The sequence below is a fragment of the Mya arenaria genome, chromosome 7 (genome assembly GCF_026914265.1).
Source record: "Mya arenaria isolate MELC-2E11 chromosome 7, ASM2691426v1".
NCBI classification, from domain to species: domain Eukaryota; kingdom Metazoa; phylum Mollusca; class Bivalvia; order Myida; family Myidae; genus Mya; species Mya arenaria.
In genome coordinates, this window is record NC_069128.1 from 35,063,615 (window position 1) to 35,078,819 (window position 15,205).

Below are 15,205 nucleotides of genomic sequence, written 5' to 3' on the forward strand. Positions count from 1 at the left end.
GTCTGAGGCCGGTAGTCCATGTGTAAGGCCGATAGTCCATGTGTACGGTCATTAGTCTAGGTGAAGAGCCAATAGTCCATGTTTAACACTAATAGTCCATGTGTAAGGCCGGTAGTCCATGTGTAGGGCAGGTAGTCCATGTGTAAGGCCTATAGTCTATGTATAAGGTCGGTAGTCCATGTGTAAGGTCGGTAGTCCATGTGTTAGGCCTGTAGTCCATGTGTTAGGACGGTAGTATATGTGTATGGCCGGTTGTCCATGTGTAAGGCCAGTAATCCATGTGTCAGGCCGATAGTCCACGTGTAAGGCCGGTAGTCCATGTGTAGGGCAGGTAGTCCATGTGTAGGGCAGGTAGTCCATGTGTTAGGCCGATAGTCCATGTGTAAGGCCGGTAGTCCATGTGTAGGGCAGGTAGTCCACGTGTAAGGCCGGAATTCCATGTGTAAGCCGGTAGTCTATGTGTAAGGCCGGTAGTCCATGTTTGAGGCCGGTAGTCCATGTGTATGGCCGGTAGTCCATGTTTGAGGCCGGTAGTCCATGTGTAAGGCCGATAGTCCATGTATAAGGTCATTAGTCTAGGTGAAGAGCCAATAGTCCATGTTTAACACTAATAGTCCTATGTGTAGGGCAGGTAGTCCATGTGTAAGGCCTATAGTCTATGTATAAGGTCGGTATCCATGTGTAAGGTCGGTAGTCCATGTGTTAGGCCTGTAGTCCATGTGTTAGGACGGTAGTATATGTGTATGGCGGATTGTCCATGTGTAAGGCCGGTAATCCATGTGAACGGCCGATAGTCCATGTGTAAGGCCGATAGTCCATGTGTAAGGCCGATAGTCCATGTGTAAGGCCGATAGTCCATGTGTAATTAAAGAGTTTTTGTGCACACTGCTCCACTTTGGACTTAAATAGCCATAGCAACGAAATTTTAAACCATTTTGACTGTTTGGTTTGATCGCAGGTTTTTATATTTAAGATCAAAAGTTGATGTATCATGCATTTTTCTTACCGCGAATAACGGTTGAAAGCTGCACTCTCACAAATTGAACGTTTTGTCAACTTTTTTATTATTTGTCTTGGAAAGAGCATTTTTTGCGTATATATCTGCAAACCAATGATATAAGACTGCTGACAAAAAATTAGATCGCAGATTTTTATAAATGGTAACTCTGTGAGAGTGCAGCTTTAAGACATAAAACATTAATTTTCGAACAGAAATATGTAAATCTGCGATCGGATCTTTAGTCAACAATCTTTTATCAGTGGTTTGCAGATATTGGCGCAAAAATCTGCTCTTTTCAAGACAAAACAATAAAAAGTTGTAAAAATGGTATATCGGTGAGAGTGCAGCTTTAAAAACGCGATTGTAAACTAATACGGCTGTGGTGTTGCGTGGTTTAATGACGTTATCAATGTATGGTTTACAGGTCAACATATCCACAACTTCTGTACAATTCCCGGGGACCGTGTGGACTAGTCGTCTGTTTTCTATTGTTTTCTTGACTTTAACGGAATAGGTTCAAACCCTACTAAAACCATATTTTTCTGCAATTTCGATGTCATAGAGTTAAGTAAAATAAGTGTTTCAGATGCATACTTTTTTTGGTCCAAAATATGAGCGAGTCACTTTGTGTATGGTATATTATTACAAATTATAGAAGACCTGAAAATAACATGTTTCGTTTATTACTTTCTTAAAAAAACCCTGCCTTTTTGACATTTTCAACGAAAACATTATCGACCCTTGTGCTTCTTCACGTCTCCATAACAACAAAAGTACGTAAGATTTTAACCTAAAAAAAGCTGAAAATGTCTTTTGCACCTTTTACCCCTTTCTACACAGTCGTCCGATATACTCATTTGAACAAACATATGTACATCCTGTCTTAAAATCGTTCGCCTGCACTAGCGTGTCTAACAGTGTTTGGCGAAATAGAGCATATACTGCTGCATTTTATATAATTATTTACGTTAAAGCTTTGGTTTGTTAACATTTCGGATTTTTTGGTATCGATGTCAGTCCCTACGATACGTGAACTAGTCCCTTTAAGTAAACAAAAGTGTATCGTTACGAAATATTAGAACGGAAATAATGTATGCTGAGATTTATTTTGGCTGTTTTATTGAACAGAAGTGAAGGTACATCAGGCAAAAATTTTGATCTCTCGGAAAAAGCATCTTTTATGTTTAACTACAAGGTCTTCGGCTTTCGACAAGTGAATATTGTGGCTTTTGATTGCATTTATAGAAATGCGTTCAGGCAAAAATTGAATAAAACCGGTATTAAAGATAAAGTTTTACGAATTGTAAAAGATATAAAGTCAAGTCAAGTCAAGTCAAGATTTGTTTGTTGTTGGATTCTATATATAATATTTAAAACATAAGCTATGTATAGCTTTTTACCGACATGATCATTTAACAAATAGGTGTACGAAAAAGTTAAATAGGCTGTTAAGGTGTTAGACAATTATTCTGTTTCGGAATTGCTGCAAAGCGCGGGTGAATGAAGCCGACCCCGTCTCGGATATGCTGCGAAGCGCGGGTGCACGAAGCCGACCCCGTCTTGGATATGCTGCGAAGCGCGGGTGCATGAAGCCGACCCCGTCTCGGATATGCTGCGAAGCGCGGGTGCATGAAGCCGACCCCGTCTCGGATATGCTGCGAAGCGCGGGTTCATGAAGCCGACCCCGTCTCGGATATGCTGCGAAGCGCGGGTGCATGAAGCCGACCCCGTCTCGGATATGCTGCGAAGCGCGGGTGTATGAAGCCGACCCCGTCTCGGATATGCTGCGAAGCGCGGGTGCATGAAGCCGACCCCGTCTCGGATATGTTGCGAAGCGCGGGTGCATGAAGCCGACCCCGTCTCGGATATGCTGCGAAGCGCGGGTGCTTGAAGCCGACCCCGTCTCGGATATGCTGCGAAGCGCGGGTGCTTGAAGCCAACCGCGTCTCGGATATGCCGCGTAGCGCGGGTGCTTGAAGCCGACATTGTCTCGCATATGCTGCGAAGCGCGGGTGCTTGAAGCCGACCCCGTCTCGGATATGCTGCGAAGCGCGGGGTCTCGGATATGCTGCGAAGTGCGGATGCTTGAAGCCAACTGCGTCTCGGATATGCCGCGTAGCGCGGGTGCTTGAAGCCGACATTGTCTCGGATATGCTGCGAAGCGCGGGTGCTTGAAGCCGACCCCGTCTCGGATATGCTGCGAAGCGCGAGGTTTCGGATAAGCTGCGAAGCGCGGATGCTTGAAGCCAACCTCGTCTCGGATATGCTGCCTAGCGCGGGTGCTTGAAGCCGACATTGTCTCGGATATGCTGCGAAGCGCGGGTGCTTGGAGCCAACCTCGTCTCGGATATGCCGTGTAGCGCGGGTGCATGAAGCCAACCTCATCTCAGATATGAAGCGTAGTGCGGTTGATTGACGCCGACGTCGTCTCGGATATGCTGCGTAGTGTTGGTGCTTGAAGCCGAACCCGTCTCGGATATGCTGTGTAGTGAGGGTGCTTGAAGCCGAACCCGTCTCGGATATGCTGCGTAGCGCGGGTGCATGAAACCGACATTTTCTCGGATATGCTGCGTAGTGCGGGTGCTTGAAGCCAACCTCGTCTCGGATATGCCGCGAAGCGCGGGTGCTTGAAGCCGACATTGTCTCGGATATGCCGCGTAGCGCGGGTCCTTGAAGCCGACATTGTCTCGTATATGTTGCGTAGCGCGGGTGCTTTAAGCCGACATTGTCCCGGATATGCTGCGTATTGCGAATGCTTGAAGCCGAACCCGTCTCGGATATGTTGCGTAGTGCGGGAGCTTGAAGCCGATCCCGTCTCGGATATGCTGTGTAGTGCGGGTGTTTGAAGCCGAACCCGTCTCGGATATGCTGCGTAGTGCGGATGCTTGAAGCCGAACCCGTCTCGGATATGCTGCGTAGTGCGGGTGCTTGAAGCCGAACCCGTCTCGGATATGCTGCGTAGCGCGGGTGCATGAAGCTGACATTTTCTCGGATATGCTGCGTAGTGCGGGTGCTTGAGGTCAACCTCGTTAAAGAAATGCTTTGTAGTAATAGGATAAAGCGGGGGTAAAGCCAGCCTCGTCTAGGGGATGCTGGTTGCCGTGTAAGTTTGAAGCCAGCCTAATAGATCTATATGAAGCTGCCTAATGCGGGTTGAAGCCGGTCACGTCTAGGGAGGATGCGTATCGCGTGTTGAAATCGACATCAACCTAAAGATTCTGAATAGTGCCGGTTGAAGCCGGCCACATCTGGGAGATGCTGCGTACCGCGGGGTTAAACCGACCTCAACTTGAAGATGATGCGTAGTGCGGAGCTTTAAAGCTGACCTCGTCTCTGAGATGTAACGTAGCGCAAGCTGGTTGAGGTCGACTTCGTGCTTGTTGCGTAGCGAATTGCTGAATTACACTGCATATCATGCCTTGCGCAAGGGTTGGGGGATTGGGGGACAGATGGAGTGGGTTTGAAGTCAACCTCTTCTAGGAATGGCTTCATTATGTTTTAACATAACAAAGGATACGTGACTTCACAAGCTGTAAGTCAAATTCTGTAAAGCAACAAGAATCAGATATAACCCAGATAATGAGAATGCACCAGTCGATTGTTACCACAGCTCCCCAGGTCCGGGGATTGTCGGGTACTTTGACTGTCGGTCCTCCCGGCAAAGGTTAAAACACGGCCGATTTCCACGGATATCCTCTCGGACCTGTTTGGGAAATGGTAACAATTGGCTGGTGCATTACGACCGCAGTACTGATAACCCTTTTTGAATAATGATAACTGGTTTAATCACAATCGCAATATTGTATTTTTATATGACTTCATAATAACGCTAGAAATATCACTTCATTTAAAAAACGCTATGTGACCTAGCTGTCTTTGTTAAGATCGGAAACAGGATATGTCGTCATTATATATCATGCGCAATCGCAACACCTCGGCTGGTATCCAACAGAAGATTGCCGCAGATGGTCGAGTTGTTACGAAGATGGCATGCGGTATCATGAAATAAAACAGCTATCGCCCCGGTCAAGGATTTTTGGTCAATATGACATGATATTTCACAGTAAATTATTGACGTACACCGAGTAAAAAACGGTCAAGTTTCTCTGTAGTGAAATATGGACAACATTATCTTACGATGATAATACATATAGTCGATTATCTCTTGAAAGCGCGATGTATCAAAAACTAAGGACTACAGTGGACGTCCAAATGCATTCTCGTTCGTGTGCTTTGACTGACTGATAAAGAAAGCATAAAAATGATAACCTTATTAAGAAATGTCTACACATGGGCTGTGATAGTTCCCGCTCAACCTGGTGCATTACCTTCAAACTCATTGGTGATACGGGTATTACCTTTCAGAAGAACTCTGTAAAATATAAGTCGACGTCTTTAAATCTGCAGATTCGTTCCATACACACAGATTCGTCTGTGCACATCAGGACTTCCATTGAGGGAAGTTTGGAAGTATAATACTCCCTAGAAAAGTACATTCGAGAGACTTCAAACTTTCAGTATAATTCATACATCCAGTTTCAAATACAAAATGGAAGCTTTGCACACATTTCCCAAGCATTGCATTGATAATAGTTGGTCGTTTAAGTCTAGACTCGGACTCTTAATAATACTGTAAAAATACTTTTTTGAAGAATAAACAAATCTTTAATCCATTTTCTATTACATAAATATATGTAATTTATATTAACACATTCAAATAGCATCATAATTCAGCCAAGCTCATCAGCCTTGAACATTAGAAATATGATTGTTCAGGTAGCACTCAAAAACACGTAACATAAGGAAAGGATAAGCTAGCTAAACAAACAACATTAGAATGTGGTACTGGCTCGCAATTGTATTCAGTCGAACCCCGTTAGTGCAAACATCGGGGTCTGCGATTCGAAAAGCTTGAACTCTTAAAGCACATGTACACCCGATTGGCACAAAAATGTTTTTGAATCTCAGGAGAATTATTAGATAAAATGTTTTACTCCTTGATATCATAATTGTAAAAAAACACCAAATTGATAAAAATCAAGTCGGAGACCGGGTTTTAACCGGTGTCGCCGAAATTGAAGCACAGGGCTGTATCCACTGTGCTACAAAGGAATATTTAAGCCATATACCTAACTTGGTAATCTCACGTGATAACGTCGACTAGCAAATCACGCATAAGAAATGAATTGTACTAGGTAGACATACCTAGTAATCTGTTAAATGGAAAAAGTATGAAAAAAAAACTGAGAAAAAAATAAAATAAATTATATACCATGTGGTAGTTCAATTTTCTTTTTTTCGCTATTTCATCAGTATGAAGTTATCGGTCCTTTACATCCACTTTGAGGATACGAGGAAATCGAGTCAAGCGAGTTCGAGCAATCGGGGTTCGACTGTATTTCGAAAGAAAATTGAAACAGTGACTGTCCCAATAGTTTCTCCAAGGCTGGTCCATACATATAAATAGCCGCCGTGATGACGCGTTTTTAGAAACACTTAAAATGTTACATTAGTTAAATGTTTACCCCATACCATGGTGTCTTTTAGCGGAGTGAACGGGCTCGTACACAATTTAAATTTACTGTTATTGAACGTTTACTCATGTTTGTCAGTTGGAGATGATTTGTAGCAGGAAATGTGACGGCACCAATCCCGAATATTTCCTTACAGCACATTAAACTGAGCAGACCATTAAAGAAAGCCAGTTTTCTAACATTTTTGCACAATCAAACATGGTTGAATTTTAGAACTCGAACGTATTATTTTGAATAGGTCGACGTCTTTCCCATAATGCTATGCAACCTAAAAACTGTAATGCCACAGAAAGTCAATCATAGTACCGTTACTCTCAGTTAATGTTCACAGCAAAATTATTGAACCATTTCCGTGCCCACTTATAATGTATCTTAGGACACAGCAAAGGGAAGTAACGGCTATTACTACAGTATGCAGATTGCAATGAAGTTACCTTTCTCAAATAACCACTAAATAAATTGTTTTCACCTATTGACTAGAATTTTTAGGAAATATGTGTAATTATTGACAATAAATGTGGTATTAACATGGTCGGAGTCAAAATTAATCAGTTCATCCAGTTCTGATAAATATTTTAGATTTATAATATCCAAAATATATCGTTATTCTGGTTAAGTAGGAGTCACAGTTTCCCCGCGATTTTAAACCTGGGCAGACTTTTACCTGCTTTGCGTGGCTATATGCACAGTATTAGCAGTTTACTTAATCCTGCAGAGCCGTCTTCAGTCTTAAGTAACAATTCTTAATAAATACGAAACGAGACATTTTAAAAATCTAGCGCCCCTGATTGGCTGACAATGTTGGGTAAACACTAACTTTGGGTTAAAAAACTAGTCTTAGATATAATGCCCATATACATTCTGACAAACAATGTATACTTGTTTAAAAAGCTACAAGGGGCCACAACTCCTACATTATTTAAGCTGGATTATATAACTTGTACAAAAGAGCACATTGTTACTGTTCAGAACTTGAATTAATCAAGTTTGAATTTGAGATATTCAATGATTGTTAAACAATAAATGGATTGTAATTAAATTATATATGAAAAAACCTGTTTGATAAGTTTTTGACCTAAGGTGACCGATATTGACAACTGTTCAGAAATATTGGCCCGGTTGTTGGAACATTCGTTAAATACATAACGATGAAATTTAGCGTTAAAATGACTGAAATTGCTAAATATTCCTTAAATACCTTCGTTTAATTTATTTCGCTAAATTTCGGCTGTTGGAAATTTTAACGATAACGAAACCGTTAAATCAGTCGTTATGTTAACGAAAAATTTAAAGTACCTCAAAAGGTACTTTAAATTTTAACGAATCAGTTAATGAAAACCAAAATGGCTGCCGTAACTGGCCGTTTAGTAAATAATATTTACACCTCAACTTCCATTCCTTAAATGAACTGCCTTTCGGCAATTGCGTTCATCAATCGATGAACGCAACATCTTCGAATATATTCGGATCGCAATTCATCGCATAACAATATACATGAAAACTATTGATCTTGTTATTGTTTGTATCGTGTCAGCAGGCCCCGTTATTATATTTTTAACGTTTTGTTGCCAAAAGTGTTTCAATTTTACGTTTAAAAGTGATTTAAAGTGGTTGATCTTTTCCTGTTATTGTGACGTCATTTGAAAAAATGTTTCCGGTAACAGTCGGGTCGTCCTATTTACAGAATGAGTAGAAAGGATTACTGAAAGGTAATCCGAAATGAAATGAAGTACATTTTTAACGTTTCTTGAAAAAATAATGAACTATTGGTGTAAATATAAGGAATTAATTGCTGGGTTGATGTCATTATCGGGGATATGAACGCAATTGGGCTGGTCAAAGTACACGTGGAGTCCTTCGGACTCCACACACACATCAACTCCGCAATCCGTTCCTTAGTTGGATCACTTTTATCGAAATCTGGATAAGAACCACCCAAGGAACATTCCTGCGAAGTTTAATTGATCTTGTCGTAGTGATAAAGTTGTTGTTACGATAAAAATGTTGACGACGAACAATCCCTCTATCGCAAAAGCTTAAGCCCAAAGAACTTTGCCAGATTTGCATTATATGCAATCCAGAGTGAGCAAACTGTATAAGGTTTCAAAACAATACATGGATTAGATGTTAGATTGAATTTCATATGCTAACAAGTAAAACCGTAAGCAAAAATATGACCGTTAGGGCGTCTTTTTAATAAAGTGTAGTACATGATGTAATTGCTGAGCTATTGAATTAAATGTGATAACATGCAAAACCTAAACCAGACGAAAGAAATTGAATAAAAAAGAAACAAACACTACTTGAAAGACAGTGTGGTACCTTTGTATAAAGTTTCAATGCGATTTATCAAGTATGCTGTTTTCTAACATGCAAAACTTAAACAATTTGTTTTGACGTAAAAGCCATAAGCAACCCAAAAGAACTATACAATTGGCCTAATCAGAGGTTGGATAGTTGAGTACAAATGTCACAATTAAACTTGGTTATTTGATTGGGATGAAAGGTTGAGTATCATTGTATAAAGTCGAAATACAATCAATGCATCAACTAGTGGCTGATATGTGTGCTTACATGCAAAACCTTAATCAGAATGTCCAAGTCAAAAGAAAAAGGTCCATAATTTGCTTTGTTTTCCTATACGTATAATCAAACAATCATTAATAATTATTAAGTTATGTTGAGAACACATATAATTTTTTCAATCAATACATGATATACTTTCTTAGATCTTGAATGTATTGTTGCTATTATGCAAATCCTTCAACAAACTGAGACACCAACCGGCGCTAGGGAAAGAAGTGTAGCATTCCTTATTATTCTAATATTCCCTAAAACAGACTTGTAAATTAAATTCCATCGAGTAGTATTTAAGTTTTCCGAACAAAAAAGTGACAAAGGGCAGTAGCTCTGCACTGAGCTGAAATAGAGTTATGCTTTTTATACAATGGATTTCCGCTCATTGTGCTTTAAAATGTTTCATAAAGTTTCATCAAGTAGTTATGTTCCGGACAGGGGAATAATGCCATCTTTATAAGGTATAATAGTGTTATGTCAACTTTACTTATTATCACTGTGCTTTACAATTGTATGTAGTTTAATTAAGTTCTAACAAGTATTTTTAAGTTACGGACAAGGAAAAATGTCATACATGGCAATAACTTGACTAGTAGTTCTTGTATAATGTACTTACTCTCATTCAATTCTATCATTGAATGAAGCTCCACTGAATTTGATCTAGAAATGTTGAAGAAATGCTCTGGCCCCGAAATCTCGAATCTTCTGAAGTCCCTATAAACAGGATTAAGCTAAGCTCACTATTTCTGGATTTCAATAATAATGTTTACTTCTTTAAGAGATTTTATACTTGAGAAAGGAATTATCATCATGATTATCAGAAGAGGTTTTTATGATTGATCAAAATCTAGTTAAATATATATTTTGGCAGTTTGAAATAAGCTACTTAAGCCTGTAAAGCTAAAGTAGTTTCGCGAAATCGGAGCCAGCTCGTTATGAAAAAGTTACAAAGGGCAAACGATCTGTTAGTAGCTTTAACAGTTTCTTGTACACTCTACTTATTCTCATTGTGCTTAACTATCCTGTGTAGTTGAAATACATCCTGTAGTTTTCAAAAATGGTTCTGATCAAGAAACGTAACACAGGACAATAACTCAATTTTCTGAAAGGTCCTCAGGAATATGATATGGCTGTTTGTGTGTCACTAAATATTGAGATGTAAAGGTCTCCAGGAACATGATGTGGCTGTTTGTGTGTCCCTCTATTTTGAGTTGTAAAGATCCTCAGGAATATGATGTGGTTGTTTATGTGTCCCTCTATGTTGAGATGTAAAGGTTTTCAGGAATATGATGTGGCTGTTTGTGTGCCCCTCTATTTTGAGTTGTAAAGATCCTCAGGAATATGATGTGGTTGTTTATGTGTCCCTCTATGTTGAGATGTAAAGGTCCTCAGGAATATGATGTGGCTGTTTGTGTGCCCCTCTATTTTGAGTTGTAAAGATCCTCAGGAATATGATGTGGTTGTTTATGTGTCCCTCTATGTTGAGATGTAAAGGTCCTCAGGAATATGATGTGGCTGTTTGTGTGTCCCTCTATTTTGAGTTGTAAAGGTTCTCAGGAATATGATGTGGCTGTTTGTGTGTCCCTCTATTTTGAGTTGTAAAGGTTCTCAGGAATATGATGTGGCTGTTTGTGTGTCCCTCTATTTTGAGTTGTAAAGGTTTTCAGGAATATGATGTGGCTGTTTGTGTGCCCCTCTATTTTGAGTTGTAAAGATCCTCAGGAATATGATGTGGTTGTTTATGTGTCCCTCTATTATGTTGAGATGTAAAGGTCCTCAGGAATATGATGTGGCTGTTTCTGTGTCCCTCTATTTTGAGTTGTAAAGGTTCTCAGGAATATGATGTGGCTGTTTGTGTGTCCCTCTATTTTGAGTTGTAAAGGTTCTCAGGAATATGATGTGGCTGTTTGTGTGTCCCTCTATTTTGAGATGTAAAGGTTCTCAGGAATATGATGTGGCTGTTTGTGTGTCCCTCTATTTTGAGATGTAAAGGTCCTCAGGAATATGATGTGGCTGTTTGTATGTCCCTCCTTGTAGAGATGTGAAGGTCCTCAGGAATATGATGTGGCTGTTTGTGTGACCCTTTAGGTTGAGAAGTAAAGGTCCTCAGGAATATGATGTGGCTGTTTGTGTGTTCCTCCGTGTAGAGATGTAAAGGTCCTCGGGAATATGATGCGTCTGTTTCTGTGTCCCTCATTGTTGAGAAGTAAAGGTCCTCAGGAATATGATGTGGCTGTTTGTGTGACCCTTTATGTTGAGATGTAAAGGTCCTCAGGAATATGATGTGTCTGTTTATGTGTCCCTCCTAGTAGATATGTAAACGTCCTCAGGAATATGATGTGTCTGTTTGTGTGTCCCTTCTTGTAGATATGTAAAGGTCCTCAGGAATATGATGTGGCTGTTTGCGTGTCCCTCTATGTAGAGATGTAGGGGTCCTGAGGAATATGCTTATGGAAGTATAAAACAGATGTATTATTGAATCATCAGAGGCAAATTAAGTGTTCACTTCGAATATATATTTTATCAACAATATTTAATTAATTACTTTAAGTTTGAAACAGAAGAAGACACAGTGTTTTTCTTTATATATAGAAGAAAAAACAACAACATATAAGTGAAGAAATTGTAACTTTTTATATTTTTTGTTAAACCAACCAAACGCCAACATTTTCCAAATGTAGGAATGAACAAGAAACGCCGCAATGCGACGAAACCAGGGATTTAATGATTGACAGAAGAACTTCAGCCTGTGTCTGTTTTCCTATTTTTAATAACAGTGACCTTGACCCTATGGACCCCAAATGCAATCGATTGAAAGGTATCCATAAACACTTCCTTTATACCAAGTTGGGTCAGGATATGTCAACCCTAACTTAAGTTATTCAGTTTTAACCATTTTTCGATTTTTAGTAACAGTGACCTTGACCTTGAATCAAGGGACCCCAAACGCAATCCCATGAAAGGTATCCATAAACTCGTCCTTTATACCTGGTTTTGGTCAAGATATGTTAACCCTAACTAAAGTTATTCAGTTTCAACTGTTTTTCTATTTTTAGTAACAGTGACCTTGACCTTGACTCTAAGGAACCAAAACGCAATCCTATGAAAGGTATCCATAAACTCTTTCTATAGAAAGTTTGATCAAGATATGTCAACCCTTACTAAAATTATTCAGTTTCAAATGTTTTCCTATTTTTAGTAACAGTGACCTTCTTGAACCTAGGGAACCCAAACGCAATCCAATGAAAGGTCTCCATAAATTATTCCTATAGACAAAGTTTAGTCAAGATATATCATCCCTAACTGATGTTATTCAGTTTCAACCATTTTTCTATTTTAATAACAGTGACCTTGAACCTAGGGACCCCAATCGCAATTCCATGAAAGGTCTCCATAAACTCTTCCTATAGACAAAGTTTAGTCAAGATATGTTATCCCTTACTAAAGTTATTCAGTTTCAACCGTTTTCTATTTTTAGTAACAGTGACCTTGACCTTGACCTTAGGGACCCTAAACGCAATCCCATGAAAGGTATCCATAAACTCTTCCCACAGACCAAGTTTAGTCAAGCTAATTATGTCATCCCTAACTAAAGTTATTCAGTTTCAACCATTTTTCTATTTTTAGTAACAGTGACCTTGACCTTGATCCTATGGACCCTAAACGCAATCTCATGAAAGGTACCCATTAACTCTTTCTATAGACTAAGTTTGGTCAAGATATGTGAACCCTTACTAAAGTTATTCAGTTTAATAGGTGAGTTTGACGCCGCCCGGATGAACGCCCGAACAACGACGTTCGTCATTCTAATAACCAGGTTTCATTATGTAAAAGCCCTGGCTATGAGAACAGTGATACAGTACCTAGACATGTAAAAGCCCTGGCTATGACAACAGTGACACAGATTCTAGATACGCTGAAACCCAGGCTATGACAAAAGTGACACAGTACCTAGACATGTAAAAGCCTTGGCTATAATAACAGTGACACAATACCTAGACATGTAAAAACCCATGCTATGGTAACAGTGAAACAGTACATGTCTAGTTAGTTATGTTGAAACAGGCTACGTAAACAGTGACACAGTAAATGTCTAGTTATAGGAAAAGAAGCTCAGAATTTGTTTATACAGATTTCAGATGCCATTCATGTTTTCAATGGCTACAACTCTGTATAAAAATGTTGCAATTAAAACAAATCTTTACTGATAATGATGCCTAAATTTATATTTGTGAAGGGTCATGCAATAAAGCTACCTGTATAGTTTATTAAATTTGGCCCGGTAGTTTCAGAGAATTTTTAAAGCAAAAAAGTCAGCAATTGTGTTGTTGTTTATGATCAATCTCAATGCCTTGTTGTATTTTTATAGAGTCATAATGATGCAATGAAGCTTCCTGTTAAGTTCCAGTGAATATGGCCCTGTAGTTTAAGAAGAAAGATTTCTTTTAAAGCAAAACAAGAAGTTTGCCAGAATGTTGTTTGTATTTGATCAATCTCGACACCTTATATTTTTGTAGAAGGTTATCCAAAAAGGTTACCATAGGAAGATTCCTGTATAGTTTCATTGAATTTGGACTGGTAGTTTTAAAGAAGATGTTTTTTATAAAGCAAAACAGGGAGTTGGTCATTTTGTAAATGTTGTTTGTGATCAATCATGACTCTTTGTTGTATTTTTTTGTAGAAGTTTCATTGAATTCGAAGTATTAGTTTCAGGGGATATGCTTTTTTAAGCAAAACAGGAAATCAGCCATTTTGATGTTGTTGCTTTTGATGTTGTTGATAAATCATGATTCCTTGTTGTAGTTTTGGGTCACCCAAGGAAACTTTCTGTAAGGTATAATTGAATTTGGAGTGTAAGTTTCAGAGGAGATGCTTTTAAAGTCAGTCATTTTGTTGTTGCTGTTGTTGTTGTTTATCAATCGTGATCCCTTGTTGTATTTTTGTAGAGGGACGCCCAAGGAAGCTTTTTGAAATTTCAGAGGAGATGATTTTTTAAGCAATTGTTGATTTTGGACGGACAGACCACGGACAAAGACTGATCAGTGATCACAATAGCTCACCTTGGGCACTTGTGAGCTAAAAGGACTGGTATGTCAATGGTTTCTTTTGAAATAGGTCTATCAACACAGCAAGTTATATAAGTGTGTGACATTATGATCTAGGAATATGCATGCAATTACTTGAATAAAGCCACAACAGCACAAAGAAAGGACTTTTATATTTTAGGCTTTTCAGAGTGAAGTGAGAAAAACATGAGTTCACTATATTGTGAACTGAATTCAGAAATTCACACGATTAAGTTTAAATCTGTCGAAACTTTGTTTTGACATATATTTATTTTATAAAAAGGCTCCAATCATCTAATGGATATTTTGGCTTTTCCCTACTCTAAACTCTAGTTGTGAAGATGTTGGTAGGATAATTATTTCACTTCCTTACTTCTTTATTTCACAATGACCAACACAATTAATATAAGCATTGAACGTTATTTTCTGTTGGATGGTATAAGGCATACAACAAGAGCTGTCACAGAGACAGCGCGCTCGACTATTCCGCCGCTTTTCAGTGTAAGGATTGAAAAGTTTTCGCCAAGCATGCATGGATCACTGTTAGAGTTCAATGCAATTCATGATGTGCTGAGATAATAACATAAATGTGGTCACATGGAAAATTTCAACCACATTTTTTAAGTCTAATAATAAAGGGCAATTATTTGCAAAATACAGTTATATATCTTGGTTATTCAATTACGTTGAGTGGTTGAATACCATTCTATAAAGTCTCAATTCAATACATCGAGTAGTTGCTTAGAAATTAACCTATGTGTGCTTACATGCAAAACCTTAACCAGAATTTCTATGTCGAATAATAAAGGTCAATTATTTGCATAAAATAAAACTAGGGTTATCTTACATGTATAATTAAGTAGGTTGGATGGTTGAGTACCATTGTATCGAGTCTCAATGCAATACATCAAGTAGTTGCTTTGATATCAAAATAATGTGTGCTTGCACACAAAACCTTAACCAGAATTTCTAAGTCGAATAATAAAGGGCAATTATTTGCATTAAATGCAAAGTAGATTAACTAACTT

General features: G+C 38.9%; 1 long non-coding RNA gene across 1 annotated transcript in view; it reads right to left on the reverse strand.

Annotated features, from left to right (window-relative positions):
* Window positions 1-8,214: 8,214 nt before the first annotated feature.
* Window positions 8,215-15,205, reverse strand: part of LOC128240083 (uncharacterized) — a 66,806-nt gene continuing 59,815 nt past the window's right edge. The window contains exon 8 of the long non-coding RNA XR_008262038.1: window positions 8,215-11,558. This is a non-coding gene — a long non-coding RNA (uncharacterized LOC128240083). The remainder of the gene's footprint in view (window positions 11,559-15,205) is intronic.